This window comes from Sturnus vulgaris, chromosome Z (genome assembly GCF_052056855.1).
Source record: "Sturnus vulgaris isolate bStuVul1 chromosome Z, bStuVul1.hap1, whole genome shotgun sequence".
NCBI classification, from domain to species: domain Eukaryota; kingdom Metazoa; phylum Chordata; class Aves; order Passeriformes; family Sturnidae; genus Sturnus; species Sturnus vulgaris.
Genome location: NC_142283.1, coordinates 53,725,398 through 53,732,730, shown reverse-complemented (window position 1 = coordinate 53,732,730; position 7,333 = coordinate 53,725,398).

Genomic DNA, 7,333 nt, shown 5'->3' with positions numbered 1-7,333 from the left:
GTCCAGACTTAAATTTGAACCAAAAAAAGTGGCTTAATATACATATAGGTAATTGTATTAATTATAATGAATTATACCGTATAATGCCATATTCTATTCTATTCTATTCTATTTTGTTCTATTCTATTCTATTCTAATGTAGAATTCAGGAAAACTTCAGACAACAGACGTTCAGCATCAAACTCACAGCTAAAGTGACATATAATGGTAATCGGAAAAACTTTTCAAACTGTGAATTGCAAACTACATTCCCAAAAAATGGCTTCTACAGGTTAAGTAACTGATTCCTTCAGTCAAGTATATTGAGTCTCATCACTAGTGGTGTCCCCTAGGAAACAGTGCTGGGCTTGGTCCTGTTTACTGTCTTTATCGGGTATCTGGAGGAGAAGCTTGAGTCTAACATTAGCAAATTCATCAATGACACCAAGCTGGGTGGGAGCATTGATGTGCTGGAGGGCAGGGAGGCTCTGCAGAGGGATCTGGGCAGGCTGGATTGTGGCCCAAGGCCAGTGGTGTGAGTTAAACAAGGCCAGTGCTGGGTCCTGCCCTTGGGTCACAGCAACCCCAGGCAGTGCCACAGGCTGGGGCAGAGTGGCTGCAAAGCTGCCCTCAGGAAAAGGACCTGGGGGTGCTGGTGACAGCAGCTGAACATGAGCCAGCAGTGCCCAGGTGGCCCAGAAGGCCAATGGCATCCTGGCCTGTTCCAGCAATAGTGTGGCCAGCAGGAGCAGGGCAGGGATTGTCCCCCTGTACTTGGCACTGGTGAGGCCACAGATCAAATCCTGTGTTCAGTTCTGGGCCCCTCACTCCAAGAAGGACACTGAGGTGCTGGAGAATGTCCAGAGAAGAGCAGTGAAGTTGGTAAGGAGTCTGGAATGCTTGACTTGTAAGGAGTGCCTGGTGGAGTTGAGATAGTTTAGCATGGAGAGGAGGAGGATCAGGGATGACTTTATTACTTTATACAACTCTCTGAAAAGAGGTTGTAGTCAGGCGGAAGGAAGCATTTTCTCCCAGACAGCTATGAATATTAGAAGAGGACATAGTCTTAAGCTTCTTGAAAAGAAGTTTAGGGTGGACATTAGAAGGCATTTTTTCAAACAAAAGGTGATAGGCATTGGAATGGGCTACCCAGAGACATGGTGGTTTTACTGTCCCTGGAGATGGTTAAGGAAAGAAATGTGCCACTCAGTGACATGGTCTGGTTCATAAGGTGGTGTTTGGTCATAGGTTAGACTGGATGATCTCAAACGTCTTTTCCAAATAAGCTGATTATCTGATTCTATATTTCTGAACACATATACTCAGAAATCCCATGTTCCGTGATTTTTGTGCCTTGATCTGCCCAGGTTGAATTCTTTGCTGTTTCCTGCAACGCATGAAGATGTGTAATGTCATTATGTCTGAAAACTGAGTGACCAACATACCACTGAAAATAATTTTACTGGGCAAATATCTCCCTGTATGTGTCTTCTTACCTTCTTGTAAAGGCAACATAACAAGCCGGTAGAAGAGATGATCAGCCCCAAATTATCCACATACTCTTTCACCTCAAAGCAAAAAAATTCTAGATGGTTATTTTCAACATACAGACTCTACAAAAAAAAACCACCCTTACATTATTCACTGGCTTGGGATGGTGTCACAGTAAAATTAACTACTGTTGACATTTACATTCACAAAATTTGAGACTAGGAAAATCAGTGCTACAACAGACTCTATCCCTGCCATTAAATTTTCATTTTCAATGTAGAATGTACTTTAATTTTCAAGAAAGCATGTAGTCACAACCTGAAATTAATAGAATTTAAATGTAATCAGGATTTCTTTAGTCTACAGGTGACACAAATTGAATACCCCACAGACACATAAGATGAAAAGAAGTACCCTACTATCAGTTGACATTGTGAAGATCATCCAACATGATTTCTGTGATGTGACTCCTGCTTTGACAAAGAAAATGTTTGACTCCTTCCTGCTGATGGATTGCATGAGAACCATCATATTCATATCTCTCCAAATAGAGAGAACCTGGGGAGCTAGAGACATCTCTGGAAATTCTAAAGTGAACCTACAACTGAATCTACTAACTTGAAATACAATATTCTCCTACACGTCTGGCCCCAGGTCCTCTCTGTTCTTTAGCAGGTGAAAAAAGGACACAAGTAAGGGGATGAATATATACACAGGCACTGATCTATCTGAATTTATGTACAGATTGCTTCTTGAACATTTTATGCTGTTGCCATGGGAAAAAGCTGCCTTCTGCAGGCTTCTGATATTGACCAGCAGTGTGGGGTCATTTTCATGCAGTCCTTTTGCTAGCACGGGGACAAAATAACCTGCTCACTTGTCAAAATACTTCTATATTTCATCAGTCAAAAACCTTACCATGCAGATTTGCTGTACTGCAGTTATGTCCTCATGCATGGAGAGACTTTATGTCCTTTTGGATCACAAAGAGTTTCCACTGCTATTTCTTAGGAGATTTTGCCTCTCCACAGGCTATTTTCAGAAAGATTTGTTTCTTCTTACTGGACATTTCTATCAGAACAGTGAAATTATGTTTAAATTGCCCTGCAGAAACTTAACTATAAAACTTGCTAGAAGCATAGGTTGAAGTCCTGCTTACTGCTGGTGACCACAAGTTTCTGTCAGGCTGGAAAAGCCAGCTTCTTCAAGTCCAGCAGCATTTCCATTACAACATTGTGCAAAAAACCCCTCATTTTAAAGCTTAAAAAAAAAAAAAAAAGCTAGAGCTGCTGGCTGCTACTCTGCTGCAGAGAGAGAGCCCCTGCACCCACACCTCTGCTGCTGCTGTGGTTGCAGAGAGAGAGAGACAGCCTATACCGGGTACTGCTGCTACCACCAGAGACAGCATCTCTGCATCACTGCTCCTTATTTGGAAAAAGTAGTTTTCCAAGTTTTGTTTTGTCCCTGTTTTTCATTGTTTCTGAGCTGGGGAGGAGGAGGTTGAGCCACAGGAGCCTCCCTGGCATGCTGCCAATGTTTTGCTGGGTGCCATGTGGTGATGGTCTCTATTTTGCCTGTGTTTAGAGATCATGCTGATTGCTGCCCTGGAGGATGTTCGGTGGTGAATACCCCTTTGTGGGTATTCTCTTGTACACTCTTTGTTATTAATATTTTTGTGATTATTGCGATTTTTTCAGTAAGTTGTGATTCAAATTTATAATCTCTTCTAGTTTCCCCCATTATAAGAAGGGGCAGGGAGAAAGGGAGACAGTTGAAATGGTTTAATTTTTCACCTAGGTTTTAAACCAGCACAAACTGAAGCACTGAAAGGCATAAATAGGACGAAATTAGTCAAAAAGTAGAAAAGAAGATGCTAAGAATGACAGTAAGTGCCGTGTCTCCTATGAACTACTATCAATAGCATCCCTCACATGATATATTGAAATAATGACTATATAACTGTACAACCGCTTTCATAATTTGCACTAAAATATTGTCTCTTGTATACTAACAGCTGTGTATGAGATTTACTTACCACACTGACTGAGCATTCACCTGGCTCCTCTGCACTACACTGCTTTCATTTCCTCTCCCTGTTCCTAGCAGGCTTTTTCTGCAGTTAATGCACTGAGACAGATGCTTGGCTGTCTAAGGCCTTCCTACAACTGTGAAAATTTGGCCTATGACTTCCAGTGCAGGTTGAACAAAAGCTTAAAGGCCAAGATTCAAGTCTCAAAATAATACTGCCTTCAAATCGTGGGCATTTTTCTAACACCTAACAATTTTGGCATACATTTCATTGCAATTCAGGGAGGACTGTAATTTGTCTGTCAGCATTTCATCTTTATTTGTGGAGATATGGTGACCCATAGTGTTCACTCTGTTCTTCCTGGGTTAATATACCCTCTGACAGCTTTCCTTCCCCAGCTCTTGAAAAAATTCTGTCTCTCTCAGAAGTTACATAGCTTGGAGAAGGATACTCAGAATGAAAGCTCCAAGGGTCAGGTGTATTTTGAAATAAACCTGATGAGATACAGCTGGAGATCCTGAGGAAATTGATGGAGAAAGCAGTTAAGCTATCCATCATATTTGAGAAGTTGTGGCAATCCACTGACTGGTAAAGCAGAAATGTAATTCCCATTTTTAAAAGGGAAATAAGGAAGACCCAGGAAACTATAGCCCATCCGTCTCATCTCAGTGTCTGGCAAAGTCATGTAGCATATCCTACTGGAATGGAGGTACAGGGAGGTGACAACCAGCATGGCTTCACTAAGGGCAAATTTCGCCTGACAAATTTGGAGGCCTTCTATGACAGGGTTATAGCATTGGTGGATGAGGGAGGAACTGACATAATTTACCTGGACTTGTGCAACACATATGACACTGTCCCACACGACATCCTTGTCTCCAAACTTGAGAGACACAAATTTGGTGGATGGAACACTATGTGGATAAGGAATTGGCTGCGTGGTAGCCCTCAGAGAATTGAGGGAACAGCCTGATGTCCAAGTGGAGACCAGTGATGAGTGGCATTCCTCAGGAGAGCAGTGCTAGACAGTATCCATGTCAGTGACACAGACAGTGGAAGCACCCTCAGCAAGTCTGCTGACAACACGAGTCTGTGGGTAGCCAATGCATCCAAAATGCAGGGATGCCATCCAGAGGGACTTGGACAGGCTGGAGAGGTGGGCCTGTGCAAAATTCTGGAAGTTCAACTAGGTCAGATACAAGGGCCAACCTCTCTGTTGCGTCATCCCAAACATGGATACAGGCTGAGCAGTTGTCCTAGGGTACAATGCAAAAATGTGTATTCTATCCTCATCTGTTAAAATGTGGGAGAGGTGGTGATCCTTATCTCTGTGGGAGATATCCTCTGCTGATGTGCCATCTAATAAGATCAGGGGGATAATCATCGTTATCTATTCACAACCCATCCTTCTTCCAGAAGATATATTCCGTTAATGGGCCATTAAGTCCTATTGTGTGACTGATAAGATTACATCATCCCATTGGGAGATGCCCCAGCCAGGGGCAGGAGCCAAGCCTTTCCTACCTAGATAAAAAACTGGGGTTTGGGACACGAAGGCAGACCTTTCCACTGGATCCCAGAGGAAAGTCAGACCATTTCCACATCATTGCTGGGTCTTCGGAGGAAAACTGCACCTTCTACAGGAGCACTGCTTCACCTGAACCACATCTGTCATCCAGGAGGACTGCAGTCACCATTTATATGGACTGCTACCAACACCCTGACTGACAGGGTGTCAGGTTGTATTTCTGACTTTGTCGGTGGTTTTTCTTTTATATTATTGCATGTATTTTATTTTTTTTTCTCTTTTCTCCTATTAAATTATATTACTGACTTGGAGTCTCGCACTGGTTTTACTTTCAAACCAACACATTTATTGGCGCCCAACGTGGGGCACGAAGGGTGCTGAGAAAAGTCAGTATCACAATTTTGTTTTCACCATGATTCTCAACATGCTTACATGGGTTTTATATCTTGCTCTCTATATTTTTCCACACATGGGGAACTATCTGCCAGCTGTAATGCTCCTGTGTAGACCAGGATATGGTATAAAAATTGCTTTATTGGCCTATTGTGTCTACTGCATGATAACCTCTGAGGCAATGAACAAAATTTGGAATATATACTCGACTTTGTTTGCTTGTCCTAGTCTAGGTTGCTACATCCGGGGTTTTAACAATCACACCCAGCCCTTGGGGGGAGGGGTAAAGGATGATTTTTTCCAATCTTTCCGGCCTGATTCAGTAGTTTTTGGAAATGTTGAGTTCCAGCTGGATGCTAAGGACAGCATAATATTGTTGTTTGTTCTGCTTTGTCTCCTCTGCACATCCTACAACATGCTTAGAAACAAAACACTACATGGTGTATTACAGCATATTCTTGAGGAAGAGGAAAAAAGAAACAAATCAACTTTGTCCATGTCTGCACAAAATGTTACAAAGAGAAGAACCAAACAAAAAGCAACAGTGTCCGTGTCTACGCAGACTGCCACAGAGGAGGAAAAAGCCAGAAGCAAAGCAACAGTGTCCGTGTCTATGCAGTCTGCCACAGAGGAGAAAAAAGACAGAAGCACCATCAGCATCTCCACACAAACCATCACTGAGCCAGAACAGCCTAGACCAGTAGCAGTTGCCCCCGTTCAGAAGAAGAAATCAAAGAGCAAATCGGTTCGCATAGTGACTGACAAGGATGTGGCAGGACCTTTGCACCCAGCAGAAGTGACAGAGCCAGAAATCATCACTCGCTCTCTATCCCTGGGTGAGCTGTGTGACCTGCAGAGGGAATTCACCCGCCAGACAAATGAGTCCATCTTGACCTGGCTGCTCCGCATCTGGGACGCTGCAGCCAATGACACCATTCTGGATGGAAGTGAGGCCAGGCAACTGGGATCTCTGTCCCGGGATGTGGTCATTGACCAGGGGATTAGGAGAACCCAAGAAACTCTCAGCCTCTGGCGGCGACTGCTGACAAGTGCGAAGGACAGATACCTTTGTAAAGAAGATCTTCAGGTGTACCAAGGAAAATGGAGCACAATAGAACAAGGTATCCGATGCCTGAGGGAATTGGCCGTACTGGAGATCATTTTCTCAGAAGATGAGAGATTTCCTAAGAGCCCAGACTGTGTCCGGTGCATGTCACAGATGTGGTTGAGATTCGCACGGCTTGGACCAGAGATGTATTCCCGTTACCTGGCAACGCTGCAGTGGAGGGAAGGTGAGGACATGGTAGGCGTCTTGGCCAATAAACTAAGAATTTATGAGGACACTGTCACAGCCCCATTTCATACCCATGTCTCATCTGTGGAAACACCGCTGGTGGAGCAAGTCTGAAGCCTGATTGAAGAGGGCCATCAGAAACTAAAAAAAGAACTTAAGGAAAACAACTACCAGATCTCTCCTGAACCAACAAGAGTTTCTGCCATTAGGAGCCAGCGTTCCTCAGGCAGGGAGAGAGGACACACTCCACGAGGTAACCTTTGTTTTTTCCTTCAGGAGCATGGAGAAGACATGAGGAAGTGGGATGGAAAACCCACCTCCTCCTTAGCAGCCTGAGTACGTGAGCTGAAAATAGGGACACCTACCACAAGAAGCTCATCTAGAGTCAATGCTGCTCCAGTCTCTCGTGTACAGAACTCCAGACAGTATCAGAATGATGATATGACTGATCCTCTTGAAGGGACCTCAAGAACCTATTTACAGGAAGAGAGCAACGTGTACCAAGATCAGGAATAGAGGAGCCCTGCCTCTAGCCAGGTAGAGGAGAGGGATAATCGGATCTGTTGGACTGTGTGGATCCGATGACCTGGCACATCCGACCCACAAAAACATAAGGCTT